At 49.6% G+C, this 19,621-nt stretch overlaps 1 protein-coding gene across 1 annotated transcript in view; it reads right to left on the bottom strand.

Moving 5' to 3' along the window:
• VANGL2 (VANGL planar cell polarity protein 2) overlaps positions 1-19,325 on the bottom strand; it is a 50,479-nt gene extending 31,154 nt beyond the window's left edge. The window contains exons 1-2 of the mRNA XM_087943248.1: positions 19,235-19,325; positions 5,594-5,781 (exon numbers count right to left, since the gene is read on the bottom strand). The gene's annotated coding sequence lies outside the window, so the exon portion shown is untranslated. The remainder of the gene's footprint in view (positions 1-5,593; positions 5,782-19,234) is intronic.
• Between the last annotated feature and the right edge of the window lie 296 nt (positions 19,326-19,621).

Raw genomic sequence — 19,621 nt, 5'->3', positions numbered from 1 at the left:
ACACAAAGTATGTATAAAAGCAAACCTTTTTTAATGCGGCGCTGTGAATTCTGTGATTTCACCGCCAAGAGTCATTCAAAACTAATTGTCCCAGATAAGAGCCAGCTCTTTCAAGGTTGCGAAAGGCTGCCAAGAACAAAAGACTATTTGCAGGTAAATATCCAAAGTCAGAAGTTTCCAAAAACAAACCGGAGTAAGCAGGACTTCAACGAGGACTCTGAGTAGAAAGAACTTCTTTGCTTCCTGCAAAGAAGCCAACCCCGAAGGCTGGCTTTTATCCCTTATGGGAGGGGCCATCACCTTCCAGCCTTAATCCCGAGTCGTCCGTGCTGCTTCAGCTGCTCTTTCCTTCAAGCAGCCCTGCGTGCACGGGCACTGGACACAGGCTCCCCGGGGTCCTCTTTGTCACTGCTTGCCAGACTCCACGACCTCTGGCCCCATCCCTGCATCACACGCAGGCCCCTCGTCCGAGTCCTCGCTCCCAGAGACTGCTGCTATCCGTACCTGATGCCAGCAAACCACAACAACAAGAGTCTTAAAGTTGCCAAGGTTGGAGACCTCTGTCCTAGATACCAATGGCTGTCCAGTCTCTTCTCGAAAACCTCCAGTCATGGAGCACCTACCCCGCTAAATTCCTGAGACGTTTAGGATCAGAGACAACCAACACCATTTAATGTTTTTAAACTCAGTTTGTTTTCTGCACCTCTTTGTTCTGCATTGTCCTGCCTATCTGCTCTTTTCTTCTCTCCTAAGCCACATGTGGCCATACCGTCTTACTCAGCCTCCGGTTCCCTTTTATTATGCATGCAGATAGAAACTAGTACATCTGCAAATGAAGGCTATTGTTTAAGAAAGACTCTCCCGGGCCTCCGCTGAACCTTAAGAAAGAAACTCCTTACAAAGAGCAACACCGCAGGGTTTTTTTTTAATAGCACGGTCTTAAAAAACAATGTAGGTGTTGTTGTTTTTAAAAAAAGCACTGTCTTAAAAAACAATGTGAAAATCCTTCAGCTTATTAAAACATCTGCCCTTTAATTTAACTGGTTTGTTAATCTCTGCATCTTTGAAGAGGGGTGGACTTCACCTCCCAGAATTCCCCAGCCAGCTATGCCTCCCATTGAAAAGTGTGTGCCTTTAAGCCAGGAGGTCTTGAAACTAGTTTTAAAAAAAAAACTAGTTTAAACTAGGGGGGGTGCATAAGCACACCAATCGTGTCTACCGTCCCCGTCCTATTGTTTTTTGTTTTTTTTTTCTCTTATAACTATCTATCTCACGTGTTCAAAACTATATTTATTCTTATATCTGTATCTTGTAAGCAATTGACAAATCAAATAAAATGTAAACGTAAACTCGGCCGCTTGTGGACTTCAACTCCCAGAATTCCCCAGCTGGCACATGCGGGCTGAGGAATTCTGGGAGCTGAGCTCCACCCTCTTAACGTTGCAGAGATTGAGAATATAATATAGAACAGGGGCCTTCAAACTTGACACCTTTAAGGCTTGTGGACTTCAACTCCCAGAATTCTTCCTCCAGTCATGTTAGCTCAGGAATTCTGGGAGTTGAAGTCCACAAGTCTTAAAAGTTGTTAAGGTTGGAGACCCTTGATATAGAATAATAGAGTTGGAAGGGACCCTTGAAGGTCTTCTAGTCCAAACCCTATTCAAGCAGGAGACCATTCTGGACCCTGAGCCTGCCAATACAGGTGGGTCCTTGACTTACAACCATGACCGAACCCCAACATTTCTGTGGGTAAGGGAGACCTGTGTAAAGTATGCTTTGCCCCCATTTTACGGCCTTTGCTGTTGAACGAAAAACCCCGGCGTTGTTAAAATTAGTAACCCAGCTGCTCAGTGAATCTTGGCTTCTCTATCAACTTGGCTTGTCCGAAGGTCCCCCCCCCAAAGGATGGGACCCCCGGGGGTCATAAATACGAGTCGGTCACCAATTGTTGATCCCGTGACCACGTGGGAGGCCAGCAAAAGCCACGGGGGAATGGGGATGACTTTGCCCTTTCCTTCACTGCAAAGGGGGAGTTTAGTTCTCCCACCCACCCAAATACAGAGAAGGTGGGGCTGCTGGGGCCCTCACCAAAAAGGGAAGGCCGCTGCAAATTAGGCTCATATTACTGGGGTGGGGGGGGGTGTCAGCCGTTGATAAATTCTCCCCGCTTCCCCCCCCCCTCCTCACAATGCAAGCACCGCTGCCTGCACAAAAGGAGAGAGAGAGAGAGGGAGAGACCAGCCTTTTGTGCAAAAACCCCCAGGAGGTTTGCACATTTATCACGGCCAGGGGGGAAACAAAAGACGGCCTGCGAAAGCTGCTCGCCCGGTTACCTAGGCGATGGCGAGCAGGCCTGGGAGCGTGCAGGCCAGCATCCAAAGAAGCCAGATGAAGTTTGGGGCAGGGGAGGGGAGGGAGGAGAGATGGGGAAGGGGAGCCAAAAGAGAGCGGGGGGGCACGCTGCCCCCATCGGTCCCCACCCCTCCTGAGCTTTGTTTGGTGGGTGGGTGGGTGGGAGGAAAACAAGAGGGAGGGGACAGCTGGGGGCAAACATTTTTGAGAAGGGTTGAGTTGGGGGCCTTTTTTCCCCCCCTGAATAGAAGAAGGGTGAGGAAGGTGGACATGGACTGAGCCTTTTATTCGGGCTGGCCTTTGGGTGAGGGAAAACAGAGGGGGGCACCTCAGTCACCCCCAGCTCCCTCACCCCCCCAGCCCCCAGCTGGGAGGGTCCCTTTTGGTGCCCATTTTGAGCAGCCCACTCCCTTACAAAAGATCTCCACGGGTTTCAAAGCTGCAGGGGGAGCAGCCCCCCCCCATTGCATGGGGAGGGGGCCGTTTGGAGCAGGACGCACCGCTAGAGAAGGCAGCCGCCAAGGCCCCCCCCTCCCCTGAAGCACCCCCGAATGGTGGAGGAGGGGTGTAGGTCCAGCTTCCTGACCCTGAATCTCTCCGTCAGCTTGGGGATGGCTCACAAGGGGATTAAAGTGGGGAGGGGGCGTGTGAACAGGGGCTCCCCAATTCAGGTTCTGCTCTCAGTCTTGGGAAGAGCACGTGCGAGCAATTTATTTATTTATGAAATGAAATCCATGTACTGCCCATGTCATTCTCCAAAGAGACTCTGGGCTGTGTATGAATTTGAGAAAGAGAGAGGGGAGATAAATAGATTGAGGGAGGGGAGGAGACAGAGAGAGAGAGAGAGAGAGAGAAACTGACTAGACACAGATAAAGAGACAGATGGACAAGACAGAGATACAGGATGAGTGGATGGATGGATGGATGGATGGATGGATGGATGGATAGAGATAGATAGATAGATAGATAGATAGATAGATAGATAGATAGATAGATAGATAGATAGATAGATAGATAGATAGATAGATAGATAGATAGATAAACAGACGAGAGAGAAGCGAGATAGTTAGAGAGACAGACAAGAGAAAGAGAAAAATGAACAGGATAAACAGGGGGAAAGGAAGAGAGGAAGAGAGAACCAGACTAGACAGAGTGGAGAGAGAAAGAGAGAAGAGAGAGAAAGAGATGGGGGAGATAGAAAAAGAGCAGAGAGAAAGAGGAGATAGGGAGAAGAGAAAGGGAGAGGAGAGAGAGGAAAGAGAGGGAGAAAGGGAAAAATAGGAGAGGGAGAGAAAAAGAGAGAGAGGGAGAGAGAAAGAGGAGAGAGGGGGGAAGAGAAAGAGATGGAAAAGAGAGAAAGAGAGAGAGAACCAGACTAGACAGACAGAGGGAGAGGCTGGCAATCTGGGAGCAGAACATGAACTTGGGGGCCCGGTCTCCCCAATGCTCAACAGTGCCCATCATCCTGACCCATACAAAGGTGGACCCAAAGGCTGCATCGGCCTACAGCCGCCTTCCTGTGCTATCAACACACGGCCTGTGTGGGATCAAGAGTTTTCTCTGCAGCCATGAAGCTACGCCACTGCTATTCAAAAACCTCAGAACCATCACAAATCTATTTGATTCCCTACAGCAGTGGCCACTTTTAAGGCGCGTGGACCTCAGCTTCCACAATTCCCCAGCCATTCTGGGAGACCTTTCCCTCGGCAGGACTTTATTAAGGCTTAAAAAGAACAATTCACCCATTATTACCCAACATATCCCCTCTAAAAGGTGATGGTAAAGGTAAAGGTTCCTCTTGCGCATACGTGCCAGTTGTTTCCGGCTCTAGCGCGCAGTGCTCATGTCCGTTTCAAAGCCGAAGAGCCACGTCTCCGTGGTCATGGGGCCGGCATGGCTAAACGCCGAAGGCGCATGGAACGCTGTTCCCTTCCCACCAAAATGGTCCCTATTTTCCTACTTGCATTTTTTTTTAACGTGCTTTTGAACTGCTAGGTTGGCAGAAGCTGCTGGGACAAGGAACGGGAATTCACTCCATGACGCGGCGCTAGGGGTCCAAACCACCGAACTGCCGACAAGCTCAGCATCTCTACACACCGCTAGAAGTTTTGAGCTCAAGACAACAGCCGAGATAAAACCAGCATTCTGGATCAGAACTCCACTCCCATCAACGATTAAAACCAGCTTCAACTAAGTCTCAGGAATCCCAACCAGCAGCAGAACACGCACAATCACACTGATCAGTTGTGATAACTTAAAACAAGACATGTCCGTTAAGATGTTATAGTTCCAACCTGAATCCCAAAAATGAATTCTTCTCTCTGAGAACAACAGGTTAAAAATAAAGTGGGAAAGAAACACCCCACAGGGTGGATTCGATTTAAACCAAGTTGATTTAAACCACTAATGAAAAGGCTTGATTTAAATAAACTCAATTTAAATCATAATTTTTTTAAAGAGCCGCTGTCATCTCTGTCCCACAGCAGCAGCTCCTCCTCTGACCCACTGTTGACTCACCGGCAGTCCCAATATGGCAGAATCTACAGCCGTGAAGGCAAATCTATGGCACATGTGCCACGGGTGGCATGCGAAGCCACATGCGCAGGCACCCAGCCACACTTACCTGCACCGCGCATGTGCACACCTCCCAAATGATTTTCGGCCCGTTTCGCCCTCCCGGAGGCTCGAGGAAGCCTCTGCAGCCTCGGGAGGCTGAAAAAGGGCCCGTTTAGGCACTTCCGGAAGGCCCATTTTTCGGCCTCCCGAGGCTGCAGAGGCTTCCCTCGAGCCTCCGGGAGGGCGAAAACGGGCTTAAAACGGGCTGAAAAACAGTTGGGAGGCGCGCGCATGCGTAGTGCAGGTAAGGGAACAGGGCGGGGACCGTTGCACGCGCACGCAGGGGTGCATTGCATGGTGGGTGCTGGCAGGCATGCGCTTTTGGCAAACCACAAGAAAAAGGTTCGCCATCACTGATCCACAGCTTCATGCTACAAAACGAAGCTCCATTTCGTGCTGAATAATCTAAATTAATGTATCTTAAATAGAAAACTACATTTAGATCCTTACTCCAAAAGCGTTTTATTAAAATAAACTTGGCTAAAAAAAAAAAAAATTCCGATTTAAATTTATAAAAAATCCATTTTGTTTTGTTTTTTAAATTGATTTTTATCCACCCTGAACAGGTGGATAAAACACCCCCAGTTGAAGGTCCACCTTTCAGGCCAACCTTCCCCACACTCACCAACCCAAAGGGTGCTGAAGAACCGTCTCCTGCTTGCCCACTCAGCCCCACCAACAGCTGTGCATAGCCGGGGCCGCTGAAGACCTCAGCTGCTGGGCCAGATGCGCCCTCCTGTCCCGGTTAGCGTGGCAAGTCCTGGATCTCAGCATCTACAAGAGCTACCGGGTAGTCCAAGGTCCAGCAACGAGCTGCAGAAAGAACCAAGATCAGGTATGAGATAATGCAAGTAGGGTTGGTTGTTGTTATGATTCCTTATTTTAGCTATGGACCATACAAAGCAAGAATGGGGGTGTAGCACCCCAAAAGTATCTTAAACGGTTGGAGGAAGTAAAGGAGAAGGCAGCTTGAAGGACCTTTACACCCTACAAGGAAGGACAAAGAGACAATTAACCAGTTTGCCTTCAGATGTTATGGCTGCTCCATCACTGGAGGTTTTTAACAAGAGACCGGACAGTCACTTGTCTGAAATGGTATAGGATATCCTACCTCAGCAGGGGGTGGACTAGAAGACCTCCAAGGTCCCTTCCAGCTCTATTCTGATTTGGCATATGTTGACCAGTTGGTAAAGGTGCCCAGAATCAAACTGTGAGAGGTGGGACTTCAAGGGTGGCTCCAGCACTTCAGGATATCGAAAGCTCTACAGCAGGAGGTCTCCAAACTTGGCAACTTGAAGTCTTGGCAACTTGAAGCTCTGCTGGCTGGAGAATTCTGGGAGTTGAAGTCCACAAGTCTTCAAGTTGCCAAGTTTGGATGCCTCTGCTCTACAGAATTGGGACACCGTGAGTCCAAGCAACAGAGGATAGACAAACAAAGGGGGAACAGGCCCAGAGGGATAAAGGGGGAGGATGGTGCATGTCCCTGTAAGAAAAGAATTAACATTACATCAAGGTTTAACGGGTTGAGAAGTCAAAAAGGAAGGCCTCAATAGCCCTTGGACTTATATCCCGCTTCACAATGCTTTCCAGCCCTCTCTAAGCGGTTTAGAGAGTCAGCCTCTTGCCCCCAACAATTTGGGTCCTCATTTTACCCACCTCGGAAGGACGGAAGGCTGAGTCAACCTTGAGCGGTCAGGATCGAACTGCTGGCAACGGGCAGAGTTTAGCCTGCAATTCTGCATTCTAACCAGAGGGAGGGAGGGAGGACTATAGTAATTTCACTCAAGACTTATATACCGCTTCACAGTGCTTTGTAGCTCTCTCCAAGCGGTTTATAAAGTCGGCATAATTGCCCCCCCCCAACAATCTGGATCCTCGTTTTATCGATAAACAATAAAGCAGATCTTTTAGTCTCACGTTCAGGATTCAGACCAACGAGGGTTTTTGGATCTAGAGGACATTATGGAAATGATGCACACTGTGGAACGTCTCAAGATGCCCAGCATTCAATTCAGCCATGGGAAATCCCCCGGGAGAACGTTCAGGACGCGTCACCCTTCATTTCAACAGTTGTGAAATTGACCGAAGTCGTTCTCCACTCCAGCTTACAGTCACCAAGGTTGAGAAACAGAGAGATGGGGCTTCCACCAAGGAGTTTCACAACTTTTCAATGGAAGGCATAGCTGGCTGGAGAATTCTGGGAGTTGAAGTCCACAAAGTCTTCAAGTTGCCAAGGTTGGAGACCCCTGGCCTAGACACCAACTTGGGGGGTGGAGGGGGCCATGGTCAGAACTGCCTCCAATGCCAAGTCTAAAATCTCCACGTTGGCAATTTTAGTGGTTACGCTTCAATCAAAGTTTCCCCCCCACCTTGGTAGCCTGTGACAGGTTGTATGGAGACTACACTCTCCTGGATTTTTTCAAGTGACTTTTCAACGCTTAATCTGACCGCAGCACTTGGGGAAACGTTCTTGGAACAAAGAGCTAACTAATAGTGGAATGTAAACTGGTAAAATACAAGCAAGCCTTCAAATTTCAACCATTTGTTTAGCAGTCACTCAAAGTTACAACAGCACTTAAGAATGGTCCTCGCGTTATGACCATCACACTTTTCCCATGAATTTGGAAACTTGTCAACCGCCATGGTGGCGCAGTGGCCAGAGTGCAGTATTGCAGGTGACTTCTGCTGCCTCCCGTCTGCCTGCAATTTGGCAGTTCGAATCCCACCTGGCTCAAGGTTGACATGAGGACCCAAATTGTTGGGGGCAAGAGGCTGACTCTGTAAACCGCTTAGAGAGGGCTGGAAAGCACTGTGAAGCGGCATATAAGTCTAATCGCTATTGCTATAATTGCAACATCCCGGGATCATGGGATCACTATTTGCAACCTTCCCAGCCAGTTTCCAGTAAGCAGAGCCAATGGGAGAAAAGTAGACTCACTTAGTAATGTATTTAACTGTAGTTGATTCACTTAACAACTACGGCATACACACAAAGTTTTGAAATTGCTCACAACTGTCCTAACTGCCTTGCTTAGCAACAGAAATTCTGAATTGTGGTTTTAAGTTGAAGATGACGAATGGAGGGCAGGCAAGGAAGGAAGGAAGGAAGGAAGGAAGGAAGGAAGGAAGGAAGGAAGGAAGGAAAGAAAGGAAGGAAGGAAGGAAGGAAGGAAGGAAGGAAGGAAGGAAAAGAAAGGAGGGAGGAAAGAGGAAGGAAGGAAGGAAGGAAGGAAGGAAGGAAGGAAGGAAGGAAGGAAGGAAGGAAGGAAGGAAGGAAGGAAGGAAGGAAGGAAGGAAGGAAGGAAGGAAGGAAGGAAGGAAGGAAGGAAGGAAGGAAGGAAGGAAGGAAGGAAAAGAAAAGGGGGAGGGAAAGTAGGAAGGAAGGAAAGAGGAAGGAAAAGAGAGGAAGGAAGGAAGGAAGGAAGGAAGGAGGGAGGGAGGGAAGGAAGGAAGGAAAGAGGAAGGAAGGAAGGAAGGAAGGAAGGAAGGAAGGAAGAGAAGGAGGGAAGGAAGGAAGGAAGGAAGGAGGAAGGAAAGAAGGAAGGAAGGAAGAAAAAGGAGGGAAGGAAGGAAGGAAGGAAGGAAAGAGGAAGGAAAAGAAAGGAAGGAGGGAAGGAAGGAAGGAAGGAAGGAAGGAAGGAAGGAAAGAGAGGAAGGAAGGAAGGAAGGAAGGAGGGAGGGAGGAGGAAGGAAGGAAGGGAGGAAGGAAGGAAGGAAGGAAGGAAGGAAGGAAGGAAAAGAAAAGGGGAGGGAAAGTAGGAAGAAAGGAAAGAGGAAGGAAAAGAGAGGAAGGAAGGAAGGAAGGAAAAGAGAAGGAGGGAGGGAAAGAAGGAAGGAAGGAAAGAGGAAGGAAAAGAGAGGAAGGAAGGAAGGACAGGCAGGGAGGGAAAGGAAGGAAGGAGGGAGGGAAAGAAGGAGGGAGGGAGGGAGGGAGGAAGGAAGGAAACATAACTTTGCTGCTCCCAAAAGAACAAATAACCAGAGACCATGTTGTTTCTCATCTATTATGCCCAATTCTGGGGACACGGTTTCAAGAAAAGACTCCAGAGAAATTGCCACGGGTTCAGCCCGGCCCAAGGAAGGCTAATTGGCAGGTAGATGAAAACCTCTAATGAAAGGTTGGACGATTTGACTGGGCGAGTTTTGGGTCTTCTGAAGAGGACACAAAAGGGACACAATTGTCTCTCCCGACTTTCTTTCTTTCTCTGGAGAAACGGAGCAAAATGCCTGGCTTCCTTCGGTCTGCCTCCCAGCTCCCCCCAAGAGACCCCACCCCCAAAGCCTCTTCGAAGCCCAGGACTCCTGTCAAAATCCAGAAGCATCTGGATCTTCTCACAGTCCGGTGGCCATTACGAAGGCTCCTCTTAGGGCGACCCTTGCAACTCACACAAGCTGGAATGCATATTTCCCAATTTTATGAGTTTCGTAAACTTTATGGGGTCTCTACAGCCAACCGGTGCCTCTCTCCTCCTCCCCCAGACCCAAAGCTTCAAATCCCCTCCCCAACTTTTTTTTCAGAGCCCTCCAAGAAGGGTTATCTTGAGGTTAAATCATCTTGCCAGACTGAAGAGGGTTCAAGACATTTTGAAACCCTTTTTAAACTTTTTGTCCACATAATAAAGACCGTCCCTGAAGATGGGTTCAGCCAGGGAAGCTGGAGAAAAAGGGGAGGGGGTGCCAGTCATTTCTGCCCATCACTGCAGACCATGAATACAAGACCTGAGATGAAGAGTAGAGAGGAGAGAGAAGAGAGAAAAGAGAAAAGAGGGGATTGAAGAGAGAGAAGAGAGAGAAGAGGAGAGAGGAGAGGAGAGAAGAAAAGAGAAGGGAGAGGAGAGGAGAAGAGAAGAGAACGGAAGAGAAGAGGAAGAGAAGAGAGGAGAGAGAAGAGAGAGAAGAAAGAAGAGAAAAGAGGATTGAAGAGAGAGAAGAGGAGAGAAGAAGAGGAGAGAAGGGAAGGGAAGAGAAGAGAGAAGAGAGAAGAGAAGAGAATTCTTTATTGGCCAAGTGTGATTGGACACACAAGGAATTTGTCTTTGGTGCAAATGAGTGTACATAAAAGAAAAGATCACCAGGATTCAAAGGGATCGCCTTTGATCTATTCTAGATCTATCCGCAAGTCAAATCTAGAAGAGAGGTTGGAGTCTTCCAGACAAATGGAAGTCCATGAGCCAGCCGTGTGCAGCAGCAGCCAAACAAGCCAATGCAATCCTAAATTGCATTAATAGAGGGATACAATCAAGATCAAGGTAGATACTAATACAATTCTATAAAGCCTTAGTAAGGCCACACATAGAGCATCCAATTTTGGTCACCACACTATAAAAAAGATGTTGAGACTCTAGAAAGAGTGCAGAGAAGAGCAACCAGGATGATTAGGGGACTGGAGGTTCAAACATACGAAGAACGGTTGCAGGAACTGGGCCTGGCTAGTCTAGGGAAGAGAAGGACCAGGGGAGACAGGATAGCAGTTTTCCAATATTTGAGGGGCTGCCACAGAGAGGAGGAAGGGGTCAAGCTATTCTCCAAAGCACCCAAAGGCCAGACAAGGAATAATGGATAGAAACTGAACAAGGAGATTTAACCTGGAAATAAGGAGAAACTTTCTGACGGGGAGAACAATCAACCAATGGAACAGAAGTTGCCCTCGGAAGTTGTGGGAGCTTCATCCCTGGAGGCTTCCAAGAAGAGACTGAACTGCTCTCTGTCAGAAATGGTGTAGGGTCTCCTGCTTGGCCTGGGGGTTGGACTAGAAGACCTCCAAGGTCCCTTCCAACTCTGATTATCTGTTATCCCACTTCCAACCACAACCCACCCCCCCAAAGACTTTGCTGCTTCTCCAGTTAGGGTCACACCTTTTCCCAAATAATCCTTTTTCACTTAATTTCTCCAATGCAACCCAATGCACAAATCCTCACCCTAGTTGGATCTAATCTCTGCACTGAACCACATTTGATGCCAATTTGTTAAATAAGCCATCTTGGGTTGATTCCAGCCGACATGGCCAAGTATAATTCTGGTACTGAATAGCCATGTTCGCTCAACACCTAAATAACTATCGGTAGCAGCTATGTTTGCATAAGATGCTAAAGTTGATTAGTTTTAATTTGGTCAGGTTTTTCTGACCAAATAATTGTGGAAATACTATAATGGACAAGCATGAGGGCTGGTCATACCTTTTTTCAGTGCCGTTCTAATTTCAAAAACTAATTGCACTCAATTAACAGGGCTATATTGCTACTATCCTTCTCATCTGTCCTATTACCTTCTCCTATTGGTATCTTATGATTCATCACTTTGTCGTTTGTATGTACACTGAGAGCTTTTGCACTGGAGACAAGTTCCTTGTGTGTCCAAGGTCAATAAAGAATATTCCATATGAAATGAATGGTTTAAGTTGAAAACTACCCATAAATTCTTGAAGTTCAACAAACACGTCTCTAGCCATCAATGATCAAAAACACAGAAGAGACAAAAGGGACCACTAAGCTGTGTTGGCTTTGCTCCCGACACCTGTCCACTTTGGAAATCACCGGTTTTCTGTGGGGCCTGCAACGCCTTTAGAAGTTCTATAATCCACACAGGTGGTGACTTCTGCAAGCTACTCCGTGAGCAGAGCTTTTATCCAAGCCCTATTAATAGATAAAAGACATTCTGGTTAAACAAACAATACACAACTTGTGTACAGTGCCAAGCCTATGTTGAACTCACTGAACCAACATTCACCATCTTTGTCAGGAAAAGCAAGTGATGAGGTGATGAGGGCACCTCATTTCAGAGGTGGGACTTCAACCAAAGGTTTCCTGTACTTGTGCATCAATCCTACACACCATCCTGGAGACATTTTGGCCCGTCTTTCTATCCAAAACACCTTTAACTCATAGATGTTGGGGGACCAACTCGACCAAACTGGTTTCTTCAGCTCATGTCACCACTTCAGATTGAGTTAAGATCAAGTGGTCAACTCGACCATTTTCAAATGCAAAATTTATTTCGCTTCAAACCTTCTGCGGTAAATTTATTCATGCATTCAGGATTGCTGCCGTGTTTAAGTTTCAATTTCTGTACAGACTACCGTGACATTCTCCAGAAAAATATTCCGGTACAATCCAGAATCTACTATTCCTCCAAGGATGGAGACCTTCCAGATTCTGAAGCTGCAAAGCCACCTCGAGTTAGATGGGAAGGAGAGCTTCTGCTTAAATGAATGCACTTCTCCAGGTGTTAACATTTCTCAGTAAAGCCAGAAAGTCCTCCATTGGCTCAACTGTCCACAGAGCGTGGTTCCAACAGCTACTAGGCCATCCAACGTTCTTCAGCAAACTCAAGTTGGGATCCATATGCTTTCGGCAGGAGACTTTCCTCCTTGATGTCCTTCCATGGACGTCCTCGTGCTGACGGGACGCTGAAATTAAGACCATGCAAAGTTGCTCCGCAGGTCTTCTGCTGAACTTCTTTTGAGGCCTCCTGGATGATTCAGCTGTGTGACCATCGATGGGAAGGCTAACCATGGTGACCATGGATGAAGGGAGGCTGCCTTTGGCCATGGTCCAGCCTCACGACCACGGTCAACTTTTTTCTGAGCCCTGCAGGAAACTCTTTGGATTGGGATATAATTCATTTCCACAAAGTTGAATAATAAGACTCTAACTGTGGTAATCGAACAACATTTTAATATGGAAGGTCCCTCAAATATACATCCAACTGCCATCTCCCTGACAACTAGGTTCAATGATTTACCCCCATCCATGCAAGAGCATCAGACAGCCCATATCTTCACCAACAAAGATGGTGACTGTCAGCGCAACGTTTTCCATTATTTTTCACCCTATTTTGTTCAGCCAGAATCCCTTTATCCATTCATAGTGTTCCAGACGAAGCTCTAATTACCCTGCATGTCAGAGTCAGCAAGATTTATGGATCACCATAATTAAGCCTCACCATAATTAAGATCCCTCCAGTCAAGGGCAGTCCACCATTCTCCACCAAAGCACATCTGTTCCCAGCTTGAACAGCGTTTGCCGTAGGAAGTTTTGCTTCAAGTCCCATCAAAACATCTGCTTCCTCGTCATTTACACCCAACGGTCCTCTGAACGATTCTGCCCTCCTCTATGGGGAAAACCCTTCTTCACGTACAAGCAGACTTCGACTTGCAACCACAACCGAAGCCAAAGTTTCTATGGCTAAGTGAAACATTTGCGAAGTGAGTTTTTGTCCCCTTTTACAACTTTCTTGCTCCAAAGTTCCTGGGATACAGCAACCGTCGTAAACATGAATCACATCTAAATGTCGGTCACATGACCAGGGGCATACTGCAGAGGTTCTAAGTGTGAAAAACAGTCGTAAGCCAATTTGCTGAACACCGTTTAACTTTGGTCACTAAACAAACTACTACCTGTATTGGAAGCCAGCTAACCTGAGCCACCAACTTATTTTCCTCTGAAGGCTAAACAACCACAACCTTTTTTTTCCTTCCAGGTCATCTCAGCTGCTCCCCTTCAAGGGTCTGTACATTCCTGAAATTCCTACAGTGCATTGTCCAGAACTGGACACAACTGCCCCAAGTGGACTCTGACCCAACCAGAGCTTAGGCCAGCAAACAAGAAGCCATCATTAACATGGCAGTCGGCTACGGCTGCAACAGAATTGTCCTAAGAAAGCTGCACAGAAAATACACCGAAAACTGGATGAGAAACTACCACTCCCAGAATTCCCTTGACCAAGGCTGAGGACTCTGGGAATGGTGGCCTCCTTCCATCTAGAAGGCACCAGGCGAAGGGTCCTGTCAAGGCAAGGGCTTGGGCAGGGGGGCTGGACTAGAAGACCTCCAAGGTCTCATCCAGCCCTGTGATTCTAGGACTTCTCCCGTGTTGGATCCCTTTGCCTCCTTGTCCCAGGGGAAGGGAGCGGCCCAGCTGTTGGGCAACTGAGATGAAACCTAGGTTGCCAGCCAGTCTGCCGGGTGCAGCCGGGATCGACGGCGCAATCAAAGCTCTTTTGATGGGACACCCAGGAGCGTCTGCCAAGCTTTGGGCAAGAGGTGCCTCCACAAGAGACAAGACTTGCTGGGGGGTGGTGGGGGCAGCATCCTCCAACCTCCCCCCTTCTGCAGAACCCCAACATCCCCCGGGCCCCCCTCTTCCTCACTGGACTCTCCACCTGCGAACCCCAACAGAGACGCATTTGGAAGCTCTGATGCCTCCCGGCCACGTTTACAACCGTCACCACTCTAACTGCAGGGCTCAATTATGGCCGTAACTCGGAGACCGCCTGCCATTCAGGCCGTAAAGTGAGACCCCTCCAACGCAGCTGGATTCCTGGAGACGTCCAGGGGGCGTTTTCTGGGCAGCTCAACCCTCGTTTAGCAACCGTTCAAAGTTACGATGGCACTGAAAAAAAGTGACTTGCGCTTACGACTGTGGCAGTGCCACAAACTGCCATCCGGGCCCCTGGCAAGCAGCTCCCATTTACTGACGGTCACACAAGCGACACTTGCCAGCTTTGCAGCTGCCTTCCAACATGCAAAACCCAGTGGGGATGCCGGCAGAGGAGGTCGCAAGTTGTGGTCATGTGATGGCTCACTTTTCTAACCCCAAGAGTGGTTGTAAATCAAGGACTCCCTGTATTCCTCCAGTTTTTTCTTTCATTCTTTTTCTTTTTTTATTTTTCCCTTTCTTTCTCTTCCTTCCTACCTTTCTTCTCCCCTTATTTTTTCGTTCTTTCTTTTTTCTTTCTCTTCCTTCCTACTTCTTCCTTCCCTCCCTCTTCTCCCCTTCCTTTGTCTTTTCTTCTTTCTCTTCCTTCCTATCTTCCTCCCTCTGTCTCTTCTCCCCTTCCTTCATTCTTTTTTTCTTTCTTTCTTTTTCTTTTGTCTTTATTTTTTTCTTTTTCTTCCTTCCAATCTTCCTCCCTCCCTCCTTCCCTTCTCCCCTTCTTCATTCTTTCTTTGTCTTTATTTTTATTTTTCTTCCTTCCTATCTTCTTCCCTCCCTCCCTCTCTTCTCCCTTTCCTTCCTTCCTTCCTTCCTTTTTTGGAACCTGACAGAAAGTACAGTGTTTTCTGACACACTCACACCCTTAAAATCAGGACAAAAAGCACGCAGAAGTGCCTTCCCCTTCTAGAATCTTGTTCCACCTAATGGGTGAAACTGGGAAGGACCTTCTTGTCCGATCCGGCTCCTCTTACACTTCCTGCTAGGATCAAAATTTACGTCTGCACCCTCCAACCTGGGTGCCCTACCAGATCAGGGTTCCCCTTGCTGGGTTTTTAAAAACCCCTATCTCAAGTTTTTCTAACTTTTTGTCTGGGTTTTCTAAGTCATCCAATTTTAAAATTTCACAAAATCTCAAGTTTTCCTATACAGGCACAGTCCTCGGCTTTTACAATCTGGCAACCTGTTCAAAGTTACGAGGACACTGGAAAAAAAAGTGACTTGCCACAGGTCCTCACTCTACGCCCGTCAAGGCAAAAACCTCACAATCGCGTGAGAACAAAATTTGGATGCTTGGCAGCTTTGTACCCATGAGGGGTTGCTGCAGCCTCTGGAATTAGGGGATTGCCCATTTGCAGCCTTTCTGTCAGTGCGGGGGGGGAGGAGCCAGATTCATTTAAGGACCACATGAATCACTTAACCATGGTGGCCAAAAAAAAAAAAAAAGCTGTAAAATCAGGCCCAGCATAACAACGGAAGCCCTCAGCAACACAACTTCCCAATTGTGATCAAGAAGTATCTATACCTTATATTGTAGGATCCTGCTAGGGGGAGGTGGGGGTTGGACTAGATGACCTACAAGGTCCCTTCCAACTCTGTTAATCTGTTTTAAAAAAAATGTCAATTAAATAGGTAAAAATAATTCAGTTTAAAACTGATGCGTTGTGATTTATTTATTTTTTTAAAGAAATCCCGCTGGCTACCTCGCTCCAGACAGTGCCAGAGTTCGAAGGCTCGGGGTGAGAGAAAGCGAGGAAATGGGGGTGACCTCCCACCCTCCACCCCCGCAAGGGAGCCCATCGTGCGAGTCTTTCCTTTTCTCCCTGCTGCAAAGCTACTCCCCAACTCCTGGCCCTTTGCACCCCCAAACCCAGCTACCTTTCTAAGCAATGCCAATGCTCCCAGCCCCATGGAGGAACGAACCCTCCCCCTCCTGCACCCCAATAATCTCCCCGCTTCTTGCAAAGGGCCCCCGGAAGTCAGACATGGAAGGCTCTGCCTGATCCCAGCAGCTTCCCTCGGCTCACAAAAGGGGCTTTTCCCAGCTTCTCCCCCCCCACACACACACTCACACAACCTTTAACATTTTTCCAACAATGAAAAGCGGAGTTAAAACGCATTTTAAGGCCTGAGAAATTCTCTCGTCAGCTCCTCCTCCCAGCCATTCAGCCCCAGCCTGGCCCTGAGGCAAGGAGGGAACTGTAGACTAGCCAAAAAAAAGGGGGGGGGAATAATTTCATATTTGCGGTCCTTTTCGCCAGAATAAGCGGTGTGAATTCCACAAAGCAAAAATCAGGCCCGGCACGGCCGAAGGCTTTCCAAATGCAGCTTTAAATCTTAGCTAAGCCCACTAGCCAAACTATGGTTTATTATTATTCAACCCTACCGGAGTTCAACTGACTTCATCCAGACCTTGGGTTGGGAGTCTCGCTTGGGAAAAGAGCTGGCCGGTGTCCCGGTCCAAGGCCGAGTCACAAAATGGATTCTGCCAAGAGGTTTCCACTTAAAAATAAAAAAAATCAGGTCCTTCGTCTTCGCCTTTGCAACCCGAGCAACGTGTTGCAATTCACACACACACACACAAAAAAGGCTGAATCTGCCCCAACCGGAGAGAAGGTGCACCCCAGAAGTGCCAATCACCCCAGAAATTGAGGAGGGGTTTTTCCTCATCCCTGCCTTGGCCCAGACCAGATTCCGGGTCCATTCCAGAAACAAAAAAACCCAGCAGGTTTTGCTAAGCAGATGGGATTTGCTGGGCCCCCTCCCTTGCAGTTATCTGCAGCCCCCCCCCCAAACTGCAATAGCTCTAACTAAGGGGCTGCCTTCATTCTCTCCAGACCCTCCAACTGGGGAGGAAAAGTCCCCACCCCCAAAGGCCTTTGCAACACACCCTGCTAGAGAGACAACCGGTTACACCCCCTTACAAGCTTCACACCCAGATCCACCCTTCTTTCCCAAGCCAAGGGGGGAGTTTTTCCTCCTGCAGCCAGAGGACCCCTGCACCCTCCCCCATTCTTGCAGGGATGGGGGGGGGGGATGTGTGGAAAAGAGCCAAACACACACACACACACACACCAGGCCAAAAGGCTGGGGGCGGGGCTCTTTACCCAGAAAAGAAAGATGCCATCCATTCACAGCCAAGAGACCCCAAACAACTACTCCCACCCCACCCCCAAACAGATGGATAAGGAGAGGAGGGTCAGGTTTATGCTTTCCCCCCTCCAATATACTGAACCCCACAGGTTGCAACCTTGATAGTTTAATATACGCTGGGGGAAGCCACACACTGGGATGAATGCAACAAGCCATGGTTTATTTGCAGGAAACTAGAATGTGCCCTGCATTCCCAGTTGCACTAAGCCAGGATGTCACTGAGAGGTTTGGGGTGAAGCGGGTTGCCCGAATCAAGGCTAACACTCATCGCCCCTCCAAAGGAGGCATGTCTGCACACCCCCTAGTTCTCAACCCCCCCCCCTCTTCTCTTCATTGGTGACCAGGGCAGAACAGGCCCAGAATCGGGGTTCTTCTCCCCCAAAGTGGACTCCTCCCACAATCTCCCAACCAGTTCAGACTGGAAGGGGGTTCCCCAGCTCAAAGGGACCCACAGATATCTAACCTGTCCCCCACCTCCCAGTTTCTGCTTGCCATGCCAGCCCTCTGCTCCCCCGGATTGCCTCCCCCATTTCAAAAACAAAGATGCCAAACAGCAACCCTGGGAGGTAGGCCACTCCGCCATGCGGAAGGGCCCAGAGAGGGCAAGAAGCTGAGCAGCAGCTCACGCACTGCACCAAGTTGGGGTGCCTGCCAGGCATTTGAACTCCCGGAGAGGAGGCCCAGCTTAGCAGGAGGGAGAAACCCAGGTTGTTCCTGTTGGGGGTTAAAGCCAACAATCCTGGCTTGTTGTCAGGGAGAGCGTGGAAGAGCCCACGCAGAACGGAACCAGAGTTCCCTGGAAGAGCCTTCAAGGGCTCCCCTAGCATCACACACACACACACACACACACACACACACCCCAAGCCTCGCCCCGGATCAGATGCAACCCACCCAGGTTGCATTGCAATCCGTTCACACGTGCAAAGCCCGGAATAAGACCGTGCCAGGCCCCGGGCAGGACACACACACACACACACACACCCGTGCTAACCCGGGACAGTTGCAACCCAGCCAGGTTGCATTGCAATCCGTTCACATGTGCAAAGCCCGGACTAAGACCGTGCCAGGCCCCGGGCGGGACACACACACACACACACCCTGATGCCAAGGGGCAAAGCGAGGAGCCCACTCCCAAAAGGGCCAAGGACCCCCCCCTCCCGCTTTAGAGGCCAGGCCAGGGAAGGGGGGGCCGAGGCCCGGAGGGCTCCCTAGGCTAGGCAGAGCCAGGCAGGGCGACTCCGCTGGCCCCCGGGGCCGCTGCCCGTCCTTGCAGGCCAGCTTGGGGTTCGCGGAGCCTCCCCAGGCCGCTCGCCCCGGAGCAGCGCCCCTCGGAGCCTCCCCCGGGCAACCCTCCTTCCCGCTACCGAGCCGGGGGGCTCTTCCCCTTGCAAAGCGCCCCGTCCGGGAGACCCTCCGATCGCCTCCCCACCCACCCCAAGCCCGGCGGCTCCTTTGCAATGCACGGCCGCCCCGACGGTTGCAACCACGCCTTCCCGGACCCCCCGCTCCAAGCCGGGCAGCCCCGCTTGCAACCGTTGCAAGGAGCCCCGAACAAAGGCGGGCGCGCTCGGTCCGGATTTACCCTCGGGGGGTCGAGGGCGACGGCTCCGGTTCCCACGTCTCCTCCTCCTCTTGTCCCTGCCCGGCCCGCGTTCTCCCTCTCGGGCGGCTCCTTCCGCTTTCCATGCAATTGCAAAAAAAAAAAATAGGAAGCGCGGGGGGACGACGACAGTGGAGGAATCCGATTCAGGCGGTGGGAAAGGGACCCGCGCGGCCCCGAAGCGACGCCGGGCTGCTCCTCGCCTTGCAAAGGGCCGAGTCCCCGCTCCCGCCCCCCCTCTCCGGGCTTCCCCCCTCCCTCCCTCCCGCTTCTCCGGCGTGCGAACCGAGAGGATTCGAACCTGCGGACTCGGCGCGGCTGTTCCCAGGGCTCCGCGCGCCTCCCTCCGGCGCTTCCATTGTCTCCGCCGCGAAGTTCCCAGCGCCCGCTCTTCCCTCGGCCGCTCCCGCCCCCTCCTCCCTCCTCCCCCTCCCTCCTGGCGGCCGGTTAGTTTTATGGTTCGCTCGTTTCGTTCAGGAAAGCGAGTGGGCGGGCGGGGGGGAAAATAAGAACTTCATTGGACAATGCCATTTAAGGATTATTATTATTATTTTTTAAAGAGAGACAGAAGGAAATTAGAGATGTCAGGAGCGAAAAGGCGTAGCAAGGCATCCTTTCTCGCCTCTACAGGTTGTTGTGTTTTTTAAAAAAAAAATCCTAACTCTATCCTAAACTATATGACAAGAAA

This window comes from Notechis scutatus, chromosome 14 (assembly GCF_049901735.1).
Source record: "Notechis scutatus isolate UNSWTSFEM ecotype Mainland chromosome 14, rNotScu1.2, whole genome shotgun sequence".
Taxonomy (NCBI): Eukaryota; Metazoa; Chordata; class Lepidosauria; order Squamata; family Elapidae; genus Notechis; species Notechis scutatus.
Note: the sequence above shows the minus strand (reverse complement) of the source record. Positions and strands in the feature narration are given on the sequence as shown.